This window comes from Ambystoma mexicanum, chromosome 9, assembly GCF_040938575.1.
Source record: "Ambystoma mexicanum isolate Mex_15411 chromosome 9, UKY_AmexF1_1, whole genome shotgun sequence".
Lineage (NCBI taxonomy): Eukaryota > Metazoa > Chordata > Amphibia > Caudata > Ambystomatidae > Ambystoma > Ambystoma mexicanum.
In genome coordinates this window covers 1,466,786,159-1,466,804,988 of record NC_090931.1, presented here as the reverse complement: position 1 = coordinate 1,466,804,988, position 18,830 = coordinate 1,466,786,159, and the positions used below count along the sequence as shown (strand labels likewise).

General features: G+C 45.0%; 1 protein-coding gene across 1 annotated transcript in view; it reads right to left on the bottom strand.

Moving 5' to 3' along the window:
• Positions 1–18,830, bottom strand: part of LOC138489231 (beta-galactosidase-like) — a 797,092-nt gene that overhangs the window by 729,368 nt on the left and 48,894 nt on the right. The window lies entirely within an intron of this gene.

The window sequence follows — 18,830 nt, the reverse complement described above, 5'->3', positions numbered from 1 at the left end:
TTCTGCCCACAAATCCCCATTTATTAAACAAAGAATAACAGGCAGAATGTCTCACAAATCCCTGTGTTTTTGCAACTCAAATAACATACAGAAGCCTTAGAACGTTAGTACTAGAAAACAAATAGCTGTTTCAATGTTATGCCATTACGTTTACTATTAATGCTTCTCCTCACCACTAGCTAACTTTGTACTCTCATCTGAAGCACATTGTAGTAGTATACAAACAGGAAAAATAGCCTTCCCAAATCATTGTAACAGCCCAATGCACATTCACACACCACCACAAAGAGCTTCCCCATCAAACTCGTGTACGCATGCACACAGCACACATACATTGTACAACAGATCAAACCATGCCTTCTTTTTTTTCAACAGACCCCAAAGAATGCCTACCAAAAAGCAAGTCCGTTGAAAGGAACACAGAAATAGAGCACATGAAAATAAGTGTCCAAAGTAAGCATCCATCTGTAGCAGAGTTTGTAGAGAACGTTGGAACAAAACAGCTAATACAGTCGTTTTACGAAACAAAGGAAGCTTCACCTACCGAAAGTTTACCTCCTCCATCAAAATGTGGCACGAAACACAAAAAAATCGGTTACAAGTACTGCTAACAATGCTCCTATTAATCCTGATATAGTAACAAGAACCCATAGTAAAAAAAGTATTTTAGCAAAAATGTTCTCGCCACACAGTCCTTCAGAATCTAATAAAAAGAGGACCAAAATCATCCTCAACCCTTAAAACCTACAATTAATCCTACAAGCTCTTGTGTACAGTGAAATTCTTCTCAAAAGGAACTTGTTTATATTAGTGTTAAAGGATGAAACCACTAACAAAACTAAGTACTAAACTACAAAAGAAACTTATCAATAAACAGAATGTCAACAAAAATTACTTCTTACATATTTGTGGAGGTGAATGGAGTCACAGAACAACCACAGAACCATATTTTAATGAAGAAGCATACAAACAAAATCAAACAAACACAATTGCCATCCATAGCAGTGGACGAGGGTATGAAAAATTCAATCACAGCATCATGGAACAAGAAACACTGCTTAGAAAAGTATCCCATGAAAACTCAGAATGACCTCTCGATTCGACTGAACCAGACCGTCCAGTATACAAATGGCCGTGCACGTCAATGTGTGCCATTCCTAACAAATCTTTCAAATCTTTATGTCAATTCCTCAATCAGTATGTGAAAGGTAAAGACAAAATTAAAATGAAAGTGCTGCAAAATATGGATATCTGTCCAGTGCGCAAATACACAGGACTACAAGGACCTTCATTAGCCTGCATTTCAGGACCTATTTGCAAAAGCACCTTGCATGATATCAAAAGGATATCAATACATCATTCAAATGTAAGAAATCTAGTGTATAAAATATACTATGCTAAAAATTCAGCTTTAGAATTAGCCAATTTAAATAACACTCTTCTGCATGGTACACCCAAATACCTACAAGAAGAAATTGACAGTATCCAGAGAATATATTTTGGAAGTGAAAGCCACTTACAAAATGCAATACTTTTAGAACAGACTAGCAACAATTCTGCACATAGCAACCTTCTATTACACACATACAAAAAAGAAATACCAAAATTTAAAAGTGCATCGGCTGAAGTGCCAAACCATGTGTGTGTGTGTTGTCGCAGAACGTTCTACAAAAGGTACACAAAAAATATAGACATAGCATACAAAATAGAAGACAATGAAGATTCCAAATGGTTTGAATTAGCTCTCTACCTTTTAGCAGAAAACAAATACCAACAAAGTGAACCCCTAATATATTGCAGTTACTGCACTACAAAACTAGACAACAACCAAACTCCTTCACGTGCTATCACACTACCAAAACCCCTGCAACAACTCAATTTGTATGAGAGCATTATAATTCAAACAGTTCACCCATTTCAAGCAATTATACGCCTTCCACCAAAAACAGCAAAATCACCTCCCTCTGAATTGGTGTAAGGCATTTGTGGCAAAGTAGTTTATTTGCTATTAGTACTAACAGATAATGTACACACTCTAGGAGTGCAACGTTCAATAGAGCATTCTTTAATTGTCTTGGTAAATGGTGTACAAACAAAAGACAAAAACATTTGCCAACAACTGGTGGACTTACATAAAGTTAGATAAGCCTTGCAATATCTAAAAGACAATAATGAATACTACAAGGAAATACATATTGAAGAAAGCTTAAGGGAAACAACTGAAATAATTCAAGAGTCATCAGAAACTGGATAATTTGAACTACTGGATCCTGCTGCAGTATCCACTCTTTTGGACCATTACATAATTCATCCATTGCATTCCAATAAAAGCATAGATGATGCACTAGAAACTTACCAAATGCGACAAACCAAAGGGTCACAAATGAGCATATGGGAAAAAAGTATAGAAGCACGTGCTTTTCCACTGCTATTTCCTAATCACAAAGGCGGAAGATACGATGATAGACCCACTCAAATTATGGCATTAGAATACCGCTCATTCCGAATGTATTCGCAAGATCCCAGATTTAGACAAAATGTGCAACATATTCCACCTACTCTTTGAAAGTGAACTAGCAACCCTATGTTACGGAGTTGCACACATTTTGAAATCTGGAACCCACTTTCAAAATATGTCAGCTATGCAATTAATACAAAAAGAACAAGAAAAAGATGAGGTTTTACAATCAAGTATAACAAATCTGTTTGCAAACATGCATGGTACAAAAGAATACTGGTTCCGACGGCACAGAGACGTACGTTGTATGATCAGAAACCTTGGACCACTGTATGGGAGCGAGGGGTCCTCAGGCCCGCTCACGTCGTACGCTCCTCAGTACAAGGCTTGGACCGCGTGCCTCCGGTAGTGGTATTGCCCCTTGCCCTTATGTAAAGTTAACCACGGTTGACTGCTACATAGATGGGACTACTGAGCAGGACACGGGGCATCCATCTTTTGTGCCCCCTTTCGACTCCATCTTGGGTAAACAGGCCTCACTGCGATAGTACAGCAATGCTCAGCTCCCCTTTCCACCGCAGCAGCCAAGGACAGAGACACACACACAAGGCGCGCAGGCAGCTGGCTGGCCCCCACCCTTGCACTCCCCCTGCGAAGGAAAGCTCTGCGCTTCCATTCTCACGCTGATGCTGGAGAAAGTTGCAACAATCAATATGCTACAGTTTTCTTCCTCTGAGATCACTGTTCGTCTGAGAACCGGCATGTGAACCAAGATGAGCTAAGCACTTTCTGCTCGATTCGTCCTCATAAATGTGCAGGCCACCCACCCCCATTAGAACAATTTATTGCCATGCTGACCCTGCACCCCCTGTAAGGTATTTCTTTCAAGTGCCAGACCCTCGCCTGTGCTGCGAAACCCACCCAACACACCCACTACTAACCTTAAGCATTTTTTATTATATATGCTTTTACTTGCACTAATGAGTTTGAAACCTAGGAAGAGATACATAACGAAACATAGCCTGATTCTTTTACATGCACAATAAAAGGTCAAGGCCTTCAATTAAAGCCACGAATGACCCAATTGTACTGACAATAATCATTGTGTGTAACTCATGTAGAAATGTGACAAGTAGCATAAAATGTTTTAAATAATTTGTCATTTAGTATGAAACAATACTAGCTTAGGTAGTGACCACAGTGACCAGACTCTGACCTGCATGGAACGCAAGATGTTTGACGTCCGTCAGCTACTCAGCCAACCAGGAGGAGGAAATGCTACCCACACCTACAGCACCACACCGTCTGGCCAATCGGGTCCATTTAGTATTTTTTGTTAGAGTACTTTAACTAGAATAAAGTTGGCACTGATGTAAAGGTGGTAGAGTATTTTTTTTGGGTTATTTCCTAGCTGGAGAAATAAACCATCCTTTGAACTCTTGCAGTCGGGTCTCAGCAGGAAACGCCCCTTGTCGGGGAAAGAGGCACTATTTTATTTTTTCTCACACACGTAGTAAGACGGGGAAAGGCACCTACACCACCAACTTGGTTTGTTACACTAAGATGTGCAGAATATGCATGGGAAGATTTACATGAGTTCCTACGCATATCAAACAACAACAAAACCAACATAGATATATTAACACCTGGAGAACTTTGCTCTCTAGATCCAGTTAATGTGTCAAGATATTTCCATCATTGTTTCATTGCAATGCTACACTTTATTTGCAATAAAACTGTTCCTCCCCTCGGAGAAGTGCAACACTTCTTTTGGAGAAAAGAATACCAAGCGAGAGGAGCACCACATATTCACATGCTTTTATGGATCAAAAGGTGCACCTAAATTTGGTCACGACAGTGATGCCACTGTTTTGCAGTTCAACCAAATATATGTCACTTGTGAAATCCCTTCACAACGGACATATAGTGACCTGCATGGGCAGATTTTACAATTTCAAAGACACAAATGTGGCAAATATTGTCGTTGCAAATACAAAAGCAAAGGGAAATTCTACACCAAATGCCGCTTTGGTTTCCCTAGACCAGTTACAGAAACAGGTGAAGTGAACAACTTCATGTCTTCAGTTCAACTTAGTGTTAAAGGTAAATCACCTAAGAACACGTATTACATAAAAAGAACAGAAGAATCAAAATATATCAATGATTACAATGCAATCATTGCCCTCTTATGGAATGCAAACATAGATGTGCAGTACATTGCAGACAATTCCACTGCTGTTGCACGATATGTTACAGCCTACTTAACAAAAGCAGAAAAAACAAGAGTTTCAAGACCTCTGGGATGACCTATCATCAGACAGACAAAACACTATCTCAGAAATTGTACAGCCTAGGCATAAAAATGCTCTCTCATAGGGAATGTGGTGCCTATGAAGCGGCTGATGTTTTAACCGGTACTGCTTTGTATGGAAAATCAGACAACATAGTATGGCTAAGTCTTGGTCATGCTAAATCTAGAAAAATAGCTCTGAAATCATATGAGGACATCGAAACAATTGCCAGAAATGATCCCAACAGCCAAGACATTTTAAAAAATGAATTTACTGGACACATACTATCCGAACAGGAGTAGCACTTTGGAAAGCATGTGTTTATACCACATAGCTCAAAACTTTGCATACAAAAATAATATAAAACCCGGTGAAAGCAAAGGTAGATATAGAGTGACAGATTGTGAAGGCAGCTTAGTGAAACTTACCAAACGAAGCTTAATTAATCATGTCAAATTGTCATTAAAAACTCCTCAACAGAAAGAACTATTACATGTCTCTGCTACAACTTTTTATACCATGGAGAAAAGAGGAAGAGATACTAGATAACTATGACTGCTATGAAGATGCTTTCAAAGCAAATGAAATCGCTATCACCGATGTTAACTTTACGCAGTACAAAACAATGTTGCACAATCAACAGCAAACGGAAGAACTACTTCAGGCCCAACTAGATAAGGACACTTCCGACAGTACTCAACCTTCTGCAACAGGAAGCCAAGAACCACTAGGACAGCCACTAATAGCAAATGAGACAGAATTAGCTATGACAGAAGTGGAAAACACCATGTGTCACTAGCAAGAAGATATAGAAGACTTAACTGTACAACAAGCAAAACTTAAAGATCAGCGCACCATTTTTGAAGACATAACAAAACAAATTGCACATAGTGTACAACACGAAAATAAAGAATGTACCTGCCAAAATTACAAACCAACACTGCTGTACGTCAGTGGTGAAGCTGGGTCAGGAAAAACATTCTTAATCAAAATCATCAGCAAGTTCCTTCAACAATTGACAAACAACAAACACTCAGCTGTTGTAACTGCCCCCACAGGTTTAGCTGCCTACAACATAGGCAGTGTCACTTTACACTGATTACTACTCCTTCCAGTAGAACACCAAAACAAATTAGACTATTACAAACTTTCTGCAGAAGCTGCAATGGAACTACGCAGAGTACTAAAACAAATGAAAATGCAGCTAATAGATGAAGTGAGCATGGTCTCCAACCTAATTTTGGCTTTGATTCATCGCAGATTGCACGAAGTACTTAAAACAAACTACGGAGAACTCTTTGCAGGGAAACACATTATCATTTTCGGAGATCTTCTACAAATGGCACCACTGAAAGGTGAACCTATTTTTAAAACCTTAGGACACAAACTCTGCCGTAAAACTGTTGGCAGCATAGGAAATGTCAACCTTTGGCAACATTTCCAATACAGAGAATTAACAGAAAACATGCAGCAATCTGCAGATCTCACTTATGCCAACATTTTTAAAAGTATTAGAGTTGGTGTACTATCTCAAGAAGCACAAGCAATATTGAAAAACTGGCACATTTATGCACTTTATGGCGATAACGCATGTGCTACTGATGTTATGGAAAAATTAGCGCACAAAAATGTCAATTGTATGGGCTTAATGCCAACTCTTGCAAGCTGTTTCAAATTCAATGAAACAATGTTAAAAAAAGAAATGCAACCAATAATGGAAATTTGCGCCACAGACAAACTAGACGCACTTGGTATGACACTACCCATGTATGAGCAAGCCACAAAAAGACTAAATACCTTATAAAATTCAATCTCCAACCCAGCTGGGTTGGAAAAAATATTAAAATTATCCTTAAATTGTAGAGTAATGCTTAAACGTAACCTTGACGTGGAGCAAGGGCTAGTTAATGGGGCACTGGGTACAGTTGTTGGCTTTCAAACATACCCATGTGACAACAACATTCAGTTTGTCAATATTCTCTTTGACAAACTTTCAGAAGTGAAAAGGATGGGGCGCTCAAATGCTCGATTCCTTCTCTTCAAAGACAAGTATGTACGTAGAGAACAATTTTCTCTAACTCTTGCATATGCAGTCACCATTCATAAATCCCAAGGTCTTACCCTAGACAAAGCATTAATAGATATAGGAAACACAGTCTTTAAAGAAGGCATGAGCTACGTAGCACTATCACGCTTATGTACAATTGACGGTCTATTTCTAATCAACTTTGATGCAAATAAACTGAACGCTGATATTCCTTGCATTCTAGCATAAAATAGACTGCGTTCACTGTACACCCCCCGTCTGAAACAATATCCTGTTCCAGAAAAAGTAAAACGTGCTAAAAGAAAACTAAATCAAACAGAAATGCAACCGAATCTGACCGTAAATCCTTCAAAGAAAACAAAAGAAGAACTTATTAGGGAAAGTAAATCAGGTACTTCTTCAAAGAAGGAACAGAAACTCTGAAAAAAGCACTTAAGAGACAGAACTAGCTGGTCCATTCAAATTTTCAAATGAAACTGGTGTAAGTTGCTATGCAAATGTAGCAATGAATATTCTATTTCAATTGCCACCAATTCTTAACAATATTTACTTACACAGTACAGACCAATTGTGTTTGCAAATTTTAGTCCTTCATAGAAATGCAACAAACAATCCTGAAAACATGTACAGGAATAAGACAAGAATTGGCCTACTGCACTAGAATGGTGAGATTCACTATAAACCCACAAGAAGATCCACAAGAATTTCTAATGTACTTACTACAAGTACTAGAAAAAAAACATACCTATAAATCTTCCAGATTTCATACATGTGGAAACATACATGCACTCTCTGTAACAATGTGATACAGGAACAAATCCCAAATGAGCGATTTGTGTATGTATCCATACCTAATTGTGAATCCATCCCATTTCAGCAACTTGTACAGAATGCAAACCATGGCAGATTATGTACTATGTGCAATTCCGAAAATCGCTCCACCTTACTGATACAAACACATAGTAACTACATAATACTTATGCTTCTACGTTATAATGCAGATGGTACCAAAAACAACTGCAAGCTGACTGGATTCACACACGGTCAAGTTTCACTTGGAAAGAAAACCTTTACAACAATAGGTATAATCTACCATGCAGGAGCTACAACCAATGCAGGTCACTACACTGCATACATTAAAAAGAAATGTGGATGGTTCGAATGAAATGATAGCACCATTACTCTACAGCAGAGATTGCCAGCTAATCTTACAAATGTGTATTTAATCTTCTTAAAGCCAAAACTTTATAACTAATGTGTACTTCAACATTACCAAAAAATCAAGTAAAAGACTATAAACAGTTAGAATACGCCAACAGGTATCTAACTGCCCAAGAGTGTATAACAACCACACAGATAAATGAATACCACAGATCCGTAACAACAAATTGTCAGGTTTCGTGGGATTTGGATGAATGAGGTGGAATGAGGATATGATTAACATAAAGTATGGTTTGGGCCTTAACTTTCTGTGCAGAGTGTGGAGAGCTTCCCAAGTCAAAATGGAGAATTCCAAAAGGATCAGTGATTGGCCAGAAGTAAAAGAAAGGCATTGTTGGAACATTCTAAACCGCCTTTCATTGTCAGAAGCCCAGCTGGAAGGTCTTATGTTTGAAGCTCTTAAGTTTTAGAAAACTTTAGTTAGGCCCTTGTGCCTAATATTAGTTATTTGGACCAGGAAAGTGTTGGAGATTTAAAAAAGAAACTTAGAAAACGTTCCGGTGAAAGAAAGAAGCAAGCTAAGTGATTTCATTATCTTTTATGGAATTTTATGATTATCAATCAGGAGTTAAATATCAAAACTATTAATTAACTTGTTCCTGTTTTTCTTAGTAGTTATATAGTAGTTCTTTTTGTTCTTTCAAGAATTTATTTTTGAACTTCTGTCATGTCACGCGGGAGACTGGGGACTGCCGCTCCCATTTCCTCCTGGCGAGTCTACCCGCGCGTTCGCGTCTGGGGACTCGCCGGGAGGGGAGCAACGGATTACAGGGCCGGCGGCCTTCGGCGCATGCGCGGAGGTCCTCTCTCTCGGTTCCGCGCATGCGCCGTGGGGGCTTGCCTTCCAAGCCTCGTTCTGGGTTCGCCGGCGCCCGGAAACGGAACGGTTTGCGTTCCAGGCCTCTCGGGCGCCGGCGGCCCATAAAAGAGGCCGCTAGTCAAAGCTGCCCGCGTCTCAACGCGGTTTGCTTCGCTTTCCTCGTTGTTCCTGCCCAGCCTTACCTGTGGCCTGTCCTGGGCCTACCTGCCTCCAGCCTTACCTGTGGCCTGTCCTGGGCCTACCTGCCTCCAGCCTTACCTGTGGCCTGTCCGGGGCCTACCTGCCTCCAGCCTTACCTGTGGCCTGTCCTGGGCCTACCTGCCTCCAGCCTTACCTGTGGCCTGTCCTGGGCCTACCTGCCTCCAGCCTTACCTGTGGCCTGTCCTGGGCCTACCTGCTTGCCTCCAGCCTTACCTGTGGCCTGTCCTGGGCCTGCCTGCCTCCAGCCTTACCTGTGGCCTGTCCTGGGCCTGCCTGCCTCCAGCCTTACCTGTGGCCTGTCCTGGGCCTGCCTGCCTCCAGTCCTTACCTGTGGCCTGCCCTGGGCCAGTCTGACTCCAGTTCTTATCCGGGTCCTGTCCTGGGCCTGCCTGCCTTCAATCCTCACCTGGGTTCGGCCCTGGGCCAGCCAGCCTCCAGCTACTACCTAGGTTTTGCCCTGGGTCAGTCTTCCCTCAGCCCATTCCGGAGTTCTGTCCTGAGTCATCATTGTGTAGAGGGGACTTATCCCACACTAGCCTGCATTCCCCCTGTTCCATCTTGGGCACGTTCCTACAGTTCTCTAATTGGCCAGACAACTAGTTCCAACTGTCCTCACTCTTTCCTGTCTTGCCTGACTCCGAATCTCATCCTGTGTACCATTGGAACTATCTGCACCAGCCAAGCTCCTTTGCCTACTACGAATACCTTTCTGCTACACTGGTCTATCTATCAACTGTCGCTGCACTGAGGTTCTTGGAAGATTCGGACAACAAGCTCTACCTGGACTATGGTTCCCTCCATCTGAGCCTACATCCTCTTGTCACGCTTACCTGGGAGAGTGCCTTTGTGACATTGGGGGTTGGTCCATCCTTCACCCAGTTCCTCATTTGGGTGGTGGAGAGGCTGATTCCTCGTGCCGCTATCTCATCAGTTCCTGGACTCCAGACTGGCGACCTCTGCGAGACCAACCACCAAGACTACAGGTACGCGGTCCTCTCGGGCCAATCAGCTTGACAGATTGAGACGCCTTCCTCCTGATTCAGAGATGGATGAATCGCAGGACATGAGGAACGAGTTGCTAGCGCTCAGGGCCGAGATGACCGCCCTGCGTCAGGAGAATCAAACATTACGACAAATGATAACGCAAGGAGCACCTAGTACCTCTCAAGGAGAGGGATCATTGGCTCATACAACACCCATCAAATTCGACGGAGACCCTAGACGGGTGGCGGAGTTTTGTAACCACTGCAGAATACACTTTCTCTTCAGGTCTACCTACTTCAACACTGATAGGGCCAAGATTGGTTACATCTTGGGGAACCTAACTGGGAACGCATTAGCTTGGGCAACTCCGTTTGTGGTTACGAACAGTCCTATTTTGAATGACTTTGCTGCCTTTGAAAAGGCCTTTCTTGAGGTATTTCAGACGCCGAACCTGGCCTCCGTTGCACAGAATCAATTGATGGACTACAAACAGGGAAGCAATGACGTCATCACCTACATCAGCCGTTTCCGACTTTTGGCTACTGACTCCCAGTGGCCCGAAATTACACAGAAGACACTGTTTCGTCGAGGCCTGAGAGAGGAGTACAAGGATGAGTTACTTCACATCCCTGAACCAGAGAGCCTTCAACTCTTGATCGATCAAGTACTCCGTATTGACCAAAGGCTAGCCGAACGAAAGGCTGAGAGACGTCGGCTTGACAGAAGCGGTCCCCGGACAACCAACACACCTGCTGGTTCGTTTGGGTCGACCGAGTCCGGACCTGAGCCCATGCAAGTAGGAGCCATGAGGGGACCTTTGACGGAAGAAGAGAAGAAACGAAGGAGGTCTTTGCGTTTGTGTCTTTACTGTGGAGCAGCTGGACATTATTTGGGTACGTGTCCTTTGCGTCCGCAGAAGAAGAAGTCGGGAAACTAGGAGACCTGTCGTATACAGGAAGGGCAACGACAGGTCCCATTCCTTCCTCAGACCCTTCTGTTATTTGTTCTATACGTCTGCCCATGCAACCAGCGGTACTACAGACCCTGAAGGTCCGAATTAAACTACCAGACAAGAACCTGGAAGTATCCGGTCTACTGGACTGTGGGGCTTCCGGCAATTACATCGACGAAACGTTCGTCACCAGACATAAGATACCACTCGTTTCCAGACACACGCCTCTGTCGGTGGAGCTTATTGATGGTACTCCCTTGTCTTCTGGACCCGTTAGTCAGTTCACAGTTGGACTGGCCCTTCTGATTGCTGATCATTACGAGGAACTAGCCTTTGATGTTATCAAGTCACCGAACTACAAGATGGTTTTGGGATTACCTTGGTTGCAACACCACAATCCTTTGATAGACTGGAGAACCCAGACCTTGACCTTTTCATCCGAACGGTGTGCTCAAGAATGCAAGCTACCCGTTCCCACCAGGACCGTCTCGACTTCTCTAATAACGGACAGCAATGGGGTTCATCTATGTTCCACGTCTCTGGTCCCACAGGAATATTCCGAATTCAAACATGTGTTTTCTGAACCTGGCAACATACCCCTTCCTCCACACCGTTCTTTTGATTGCTCCATTGACCTGCTACCGGACCACGTTATTCCCCATGGGAAACTATATGCTTTGACACGTGACGAGAAGCTAGTTCTTCAGGAGTATTTGTCGGAGAGTCTAGAAAAGGGGTACATTGTGCCATCGAAATCGCCTGCAGGATTCCCCCTGTTTTTTGTAAAGAAAAAAGAAGGTACATTGAGACCCTGTGTCGACTACCGGCAGTTGAATGACATAACAGCCAAGGACCGGTATCCTTTACCCTTAATTCGCAGCATCCTTGAAACCCTGCATACTGCGCGAATCTTCTCCAAATTGGACCTCCGCGGAGCTTATCATTTGGTGCGCATCAGGAGTGGGGACGAGTGGAAGACAGCTTTCAAGACATCTTTTGGGCATTTTGAATACAGGGTTATGCCTTTCGGCCTATGTAATGCTCCCGCTGTTTTTCAACGATTCATGGACTACATCTTTGGTGACCTGTTAGGGTTATCCGTTTGGGTTTATCTGGACGACATATTGATATTCTCTAAATCCTTAGACGAGCATGTGGAACATGTTCGTGAGGTCCTTCATCGGCTGTCCGTCAATAACCTGTTCGCCAAAGCGGAGAAATGTAGCTTTCACCAACCCAGCATTGAATTCTTGGGATTTGTTATCAATCAAGAAGGCATTGGGATGGATCCCAAGAAGGTGCGAGCCATACAAGAATGGAGACATCCACACGATATCAAGGCTCTCCAACGCTTCCTGGGATTCGCAAACTTTTACAGGCGCTTTATCCCACAGTTCTCACAGATCTCGGCGCCCCTCACCAGGCTAACCAGCAGCAAGATCACGTTCGAATGGGATCTCGTGGCTTCCCGGGCTTTCGACGTATTGAAGTCGGCCTTTATGGCTGCCCCGATCCTGCGCCATCCCCAGGAAGAGTTGCCTTACATAGTGGAGGCCGATGCTTCCAGCTTTGCTGTAGGGGCAGTCCTTCTTCAGAAAGATCCTATCACGTTGGTAGAACATCCAGTAGCCTATTATTCTCGCAAGTTGAGTCCCAGCGAACGAAACTACGCGGTGATTGAAAGGGAACTGTTAGCCATCAAGACCGCATTCGAGGAATGGAGACATTTTCTCCTCGGAGCACGCTTTTCTGTGGAGGTGCGGACAGACCATCGCAATCTGCAATATCTTCGCTCTCTGCAATGTCGGACTCCTCGTCAAGCCCGGTGGGCCTTCTTCTTCTCTCCGTTTGAGTTCCATGTTACTTATATCCCGGGAACCTCCAATACGAAAGCGGATGCGCTTTCCAGGTCCCTGGAAAACGTAGATGGGACGCCCTGTCCAGAACAGCCACTGATTTCTCCTCGCCATTTTCTGCTGGCCTTGTCCTCTCACCTTAAGTCCATCGCGGAAGCCACTCGGTCGGATCCAGAAAGAACGTCCCTTCTTAGTCGGCAACTAGTATCAGAACGAGACGGACTGTTGTTTTTTCAAAGAAGACTCTACATACCCAGAGGAGCCATTAGAAGGGGCATTCTACACGGATTCCATGATTCACCCATAGGAGGACATCGCGGGGTCAGAGCCACTCGAGAGTTGATATCCCGACAGTTCTGGTGGCCTGGTTGGGCGACCGAGGTCCAGAAGTACATTGACAGCTGTCCAATATGTGCCCAGTGCAAGGTTCCCAGAAGACGACCATTGGGTTTGTTAATGCCCACCGAAGTGGCTCCCTATCCATGGCATACCATCGCCACCGATTTCATTGTGGATTTGCCTCCATCTGAAGGGTACACCTGTATAATGGTGGTTGTGGACAGCTTCACCAAACTGGCCCATTTCATCCCATTCCGGAAAATCCCTACAGCTACTCAAATGGCTTCAGCGTTTCTGCACGACATCTACCGGTTGCACGGCCTACCGGAGAAAATCATATCGGATAGAGGTACCCAGTTCCTTTCATCATTTTGGAGACAGGTGTGTGGTCATCTGGGAATACATAGAGCTCTAAGCTCAGGCTATCACCCACAGACAAATGGGCTAACCGAAAGGACCAATCAGACTTTGGAGGGGTACCTCCGCTGTTTTGCCAATGCCACACAGTCTAATTGGAAAGGTGGGCTAGATCTGGCCGAAGTATCCTACAACAACACTGTTCATGCCTCCATTGGAGTCAGCCCATTCTTCTGTTCCACTGGTCTACATCCTCGGTTAATGCCTTTTCAACCAGTTCCGTCTAGTACTGTTCCCTCTGCTGATGGTCTGGTCTTACACATCCGGGAACAGCAAGAACTTGCACACAAGATCTTAAGTGAAGCCAAGGATCGGATGAAGAGACAGGCAGACAGGAAGAGGAGTGCAGAACCTAATTTCCAGGAGGGCGACAAGGTGTGGTTGTCCTCAAAGAACCTGCCTCTCCGCAATCTGCCCGTCAAACTGGCCCCTCGATATTTGGGACCCTTTGTTATCACCAAACGGTTGTCCTCTGTAGCCTTCCGTCTTCACCTACCCTCTTCCTGGCGTGTACATCCCGTTTTTCACGTGTCCCTGTTAAAACCCTATGTGGTCGATGATTATGGCCGCACCTCTCCTCGTCCGGCCTCTGTTTTGGTACAGGGGGGCCCTGAGTTTGAGGTACACGAGATCTGTGATGCCCGGTACCGTAGAGGGGTGCTCCACTATTTGGTTGACTGGAAGGGGTACCCGGCCTGTGATCGTACCTGGGAACCGCGCCAGCACGTGCATGCTCCCCGGCTGATACGTGAGTTCTACGTACGGTTTCCCTGGAAGCCTGGGGCCCCGGGTCTTCCTGGGAGGGGGCATAGTGTCATGTCACGCGGGAGACTGGGGACTGCCGCTCCCATTTCCTCCTGGCGAGTCTACCCGCGCGTTCGCGTCTGGGGACTCGCCGGGAGGGGAGCAACGGATTACAGGGCCGGCGGCCTTCGGCGCATGCGCGGAGGTCCTCTCTCTCGGTTCCGCGCATGCGCCGTGGGGGCTTGCCTTCCAAGCCTCGTTCTGGGTTCGCCGGCGCCCGGAAACGGAACGGTTTGCGTTCCAGGCCTCTCGGGCGCCGGCGGCCCATAAAAGAGGCCGCTAGTCAAAGCTGCCCGCGTCTCAACGCGGTTTGCTTCGCTTTCCTCGTTGTTCCTGCCCAGCCTTACCTGTGGCCTGTCCTGGGCCTACCTGCCTCCAGCCTTACCTGTGGCCTGTCCTGGGCCTACCTGCCTCCAGCCTTACCTGTGGCCTGTCCGGGGCCTACCTGCCTCCAGCCTTACCTGTGGCCTGTCCTGGGCCTACCTGCCTCCAGCCTTACCTGTGGCCTGTCCTGGGCCTACCTGCCTCCAGCCTTACCTGTGGCCTGTCCTGGGCCTACCTGCTTGCCTCCAGCCTTACCTGTGGCCTGTCCTGGGCCTGCCTGCCTCCAGCCTTACCTGTGGCCTGTCCTGGGCCTGCCTGCCTCCAGCCTTACCTGTGGCCTGTCCTGGGCCTGCCTGCCTCCAGTCCTTACCTGTGGCCTGCCCTGGGCCAGTCTGACTCCAGTTCTTATCCGGGTCCTGTCCTGGGCCTGCCTGCCTTCAATCCTCACCTGGGTTCGGCCCTGGGCCAGCCAGCCTCCAGCTACTACCTAGGTTTTGCCCTGGGTCAGTCTTCCCTCAGCCCATTCCGGAGTTCTGTCCTGAGTCATCATTGTGTAGAGGGGACTTATCCCACACTAGCCTGCATTCCCCCTGTTCCATCTTGGGCACGTTCCTACAGTTCTCTAATTGGCCAGACAACTAGTTCCAACTGTCCTCACTCTTTCCTGTCTTGCCTGACTCCGAATCTCATCCTGTGTACCATTGGAACTATCTGCACCAGCCAAGCTCCTTTGCCTACTACGAATACCTTTCTGCTACACTGGTCTATCTATCAACTGTCGCTGCACTGAGGTTCTTGGAAGATTCGGACAACAAGCTCTACCTGGACTATGGTTCCCTCCATCTGAGCCTACATCCTCTTGTCACGCTTACCTGGGAGAGTGCCTTTGTGACATTGGGGGTTGGTCCATCCTTCACCCAGTTCCTCATTTGGGTGGTGGAGAGGCTGATTCCTCGTGCCGCTATCTCATCAGTTCCTGGACTCCAGACTGGCGACCTCTGCGAGACCAACCACCAAGACTACAGGTACGCGGTCCTCTCGGGCCAATCAGCTTGACAACTTCTAGAACTGTATTTAAATTAATTGAACTGCGTCACATTTTTTTTTTGCACCTGGCAAGTTGGAGTGTGGAGGTCTGTTATTCATTTAGCGTCGTGTGTTTTTTCGGCCGTATTAAAGTTTATTGAGTACTGTACCTTTTGTCGGTAACAGTGCTTTTCTTAGCGTCGGACTAGCGTTAGAAATCTTACACTGTCTGCGCAAGTGACAGTGTGGTAGCCACGCGACTCCGAGGCGTTATATTTAATTTACTAACATTCGAACCTGGCGCGTGATCTTCACTGGGCTGCCTCTTCAAGGATTAGTCTCCGGAACTGAGGAATTTCTCCTTTCATGTTTGAGCAATTCATATTAAGAAGAGTGGAAGACTATTCCTTTACGCATGCGCCCAAGCCAGTTTCATTTTTGAACTCAATTCCTAGTTCATGTGCGCTTCCATTTTAGAAGGAGTAAACAATATCTTCACGCATGCGCATATTCTGGTAAAAGGCACGCTTCTTTACGAGCGATCTTCTTTGCAAGCAAAAGATCCAATTAATGAACACTTTTACACATTCAGAAAACAAACAATTTTAAATTGAATAGTTAGAGTGTCATTCTTGGAATTTGTGTTGAAGCTAGACACCAATACAAACTACATGTATAATATTTCCAGCGGGTTGTTTGGGTAAAAGACAGTTGAACTGCTTGAAGACAAACTCATTAAACTGAGAGAGATTAGCAGTTTTTTGCAAAACCGAATTGAAGAAATCAGTAAGAGCATCTAAGACTCTATTTTTATGTTTTCTTCAGTAGAATTCATACACGTCCTCTACGTTATTCAGAGGATAATCAGGTTGGCAGATAAAGAAGCTGAGCAAAACCTGAAGTTTATTATTTTGTCCCATTTTCCCCCTTTCCCTTGGGGGTGCTCTCAACTGAACTGTTTGATACCAGTTAAGAGGTTAGCATCCAAAGGGGACTGCGGGGGTTCAGCAGCTTCCGGGGACAACATCAGATTTGAGAAAGCCTGACACAAATGCACAGTAAGATCTAACTGTTGTTAAAAATCTGCAACAAGTCAACAGACATAACATTGATCAGAAAGAACAAGGAAACACTAAAAAAAAACAAAGAAATAGTTTGTAGCATAGCAAATAAAGGTTTTTTTTACCCCAGACCCAAGAATTTGAAAAACAAACACAGAGACTGAGCAAAATGCACAGTACACTGGTTTGTAAACCAAATATGAGGATCAAAAAAAAAAATCTGAACAATTATACAATGTAATAAGTCTTCATAAAATACAAACACTAACATGCTTTTTTCTTTTCTCACAGAAATTAAAAGAGGATATTTCCGCCAAGTACTAAAGTCATGTAAGAAATATATGGATTCTCAACAAAGTAAACAGTAAGTATAATTACAGTCATGTCATACATATTCAAATCTACACGTCTAATCTATGGCAGTAATATGGTGCAGTGGCTGTAGGCTGGGCCTAGCGTCTTGGATGTATAACTTACCACCTACACCCTACGGCCAAGCAACCAAGACTATAGGTCCTACCCACAACCATCGCAGCATATCAAAACCATGGTGCTTGCAATTTCACTACTTATAAGTGTACTCTTGGGTGCATGGTCTGCAGCCATGCACCTAAGACGCTAGGTCGTGCACACAACCACCGCACCACAGCACACCCATGTTCACTTATAACCTCACTGCTTATGACTTCAGTCTTGGGTGCATGGCCTTTGCATGACTGCAGGCCCTCCCCACAGCCACCTGAATGAGGTTCAATACTACAGGTGTATCTATAGGTGTGGTATGCTGCAGTGGTTGTGGCCAGAGGCTAGACTCCTAGTTGTATTCCATAGATATTGTAATGTATGGGTGTGCAGTGGCTTATAACTCCAGTGCTTATAACTTTGTTCTTGGGTGCATGGCCATTGGCCATGCACCCAAGACTCTACACACTCCCCACAACCATCTGATCGATAAGCAATACTACAGGTGTATCCATAGCTGTGACATGCTGCGGTGGTTGTGGCCAGGGCCTAGAGTCTTGGAAGTATGGCCTTCGGCCTATGGCCTACGGCCATGCATCCAAGACTCTAGGCCCTGGCCACAACCACCGCAGCATGTCACACCCTTGGCGGCGTACAAATCAATAGCACACCCATATAATTTATTTTTTTTAATTACGGCATGTACTCAATTTCAATGTTCGCTAACACCACGCGTGTCCTTAGAACAGTTTCAAGTTGCCTGCGCACAGCACGGACTGAAATACTACCCTTATGAGACCCCTCATTTTCTGTACTTACAAACATCCCGAACAAGGCGGGCATAGGGAATACATCATTAACACCTACTGCCTGAACAAAGACAGTTTTTCACCCATCTCTTACTGTCTGAACCTCCCCAAGCACTCTGACACAGCACAACAGTTTTCGAAATAGCATTTTGCTGGTCGCCGCTGCGCTGTCGGCGGACCCAAGATGTCGGGCGCATCCAAACAATCTGACGCAGAACACGGCTCACTGCAGCCAATCGGCTGCGACGTCGCGTGTCCGCGGTCATGACGCCAGCCCCTTAGCCAATCGGTATCTTGTCCGCGGAGCGAACAGGGAAGTGTGACCGCGGAGCGGACATAGATATCACTAATTTTTTTAAGACCTACTTTTTGGTTATTTTAAAGAAAAGTACTGCACGGATTGTCACCAAATTTACAAAAGCACGCTTTAGGGACCAAGCCCCTGCCGCAAATTTGGTGAAAATCCGTCCAGCGGTTTGGCTTGTAGCCGTGCGCAAAGTTTTTCCCCCATTCAGTCTATGGGGAATAAAAGACGTTTTGGGACCCTCCCTATAACTCCTCCCCCCCCAGACCAAACATCACCAAACTTTGCAAACAAATTCAGAGTGGCCCATATACTTTTTTTGCAAAGTTTGGTGAGGATTCTTCCAGGGGGAGCGGAGTTATAGGCCACCCAAAAAGTGCTCTTCCTATGGAAACAGCAACCTAACCATAACTACACAGCCACTACCGTGGCTGTGTAATATTTATTTATTTAT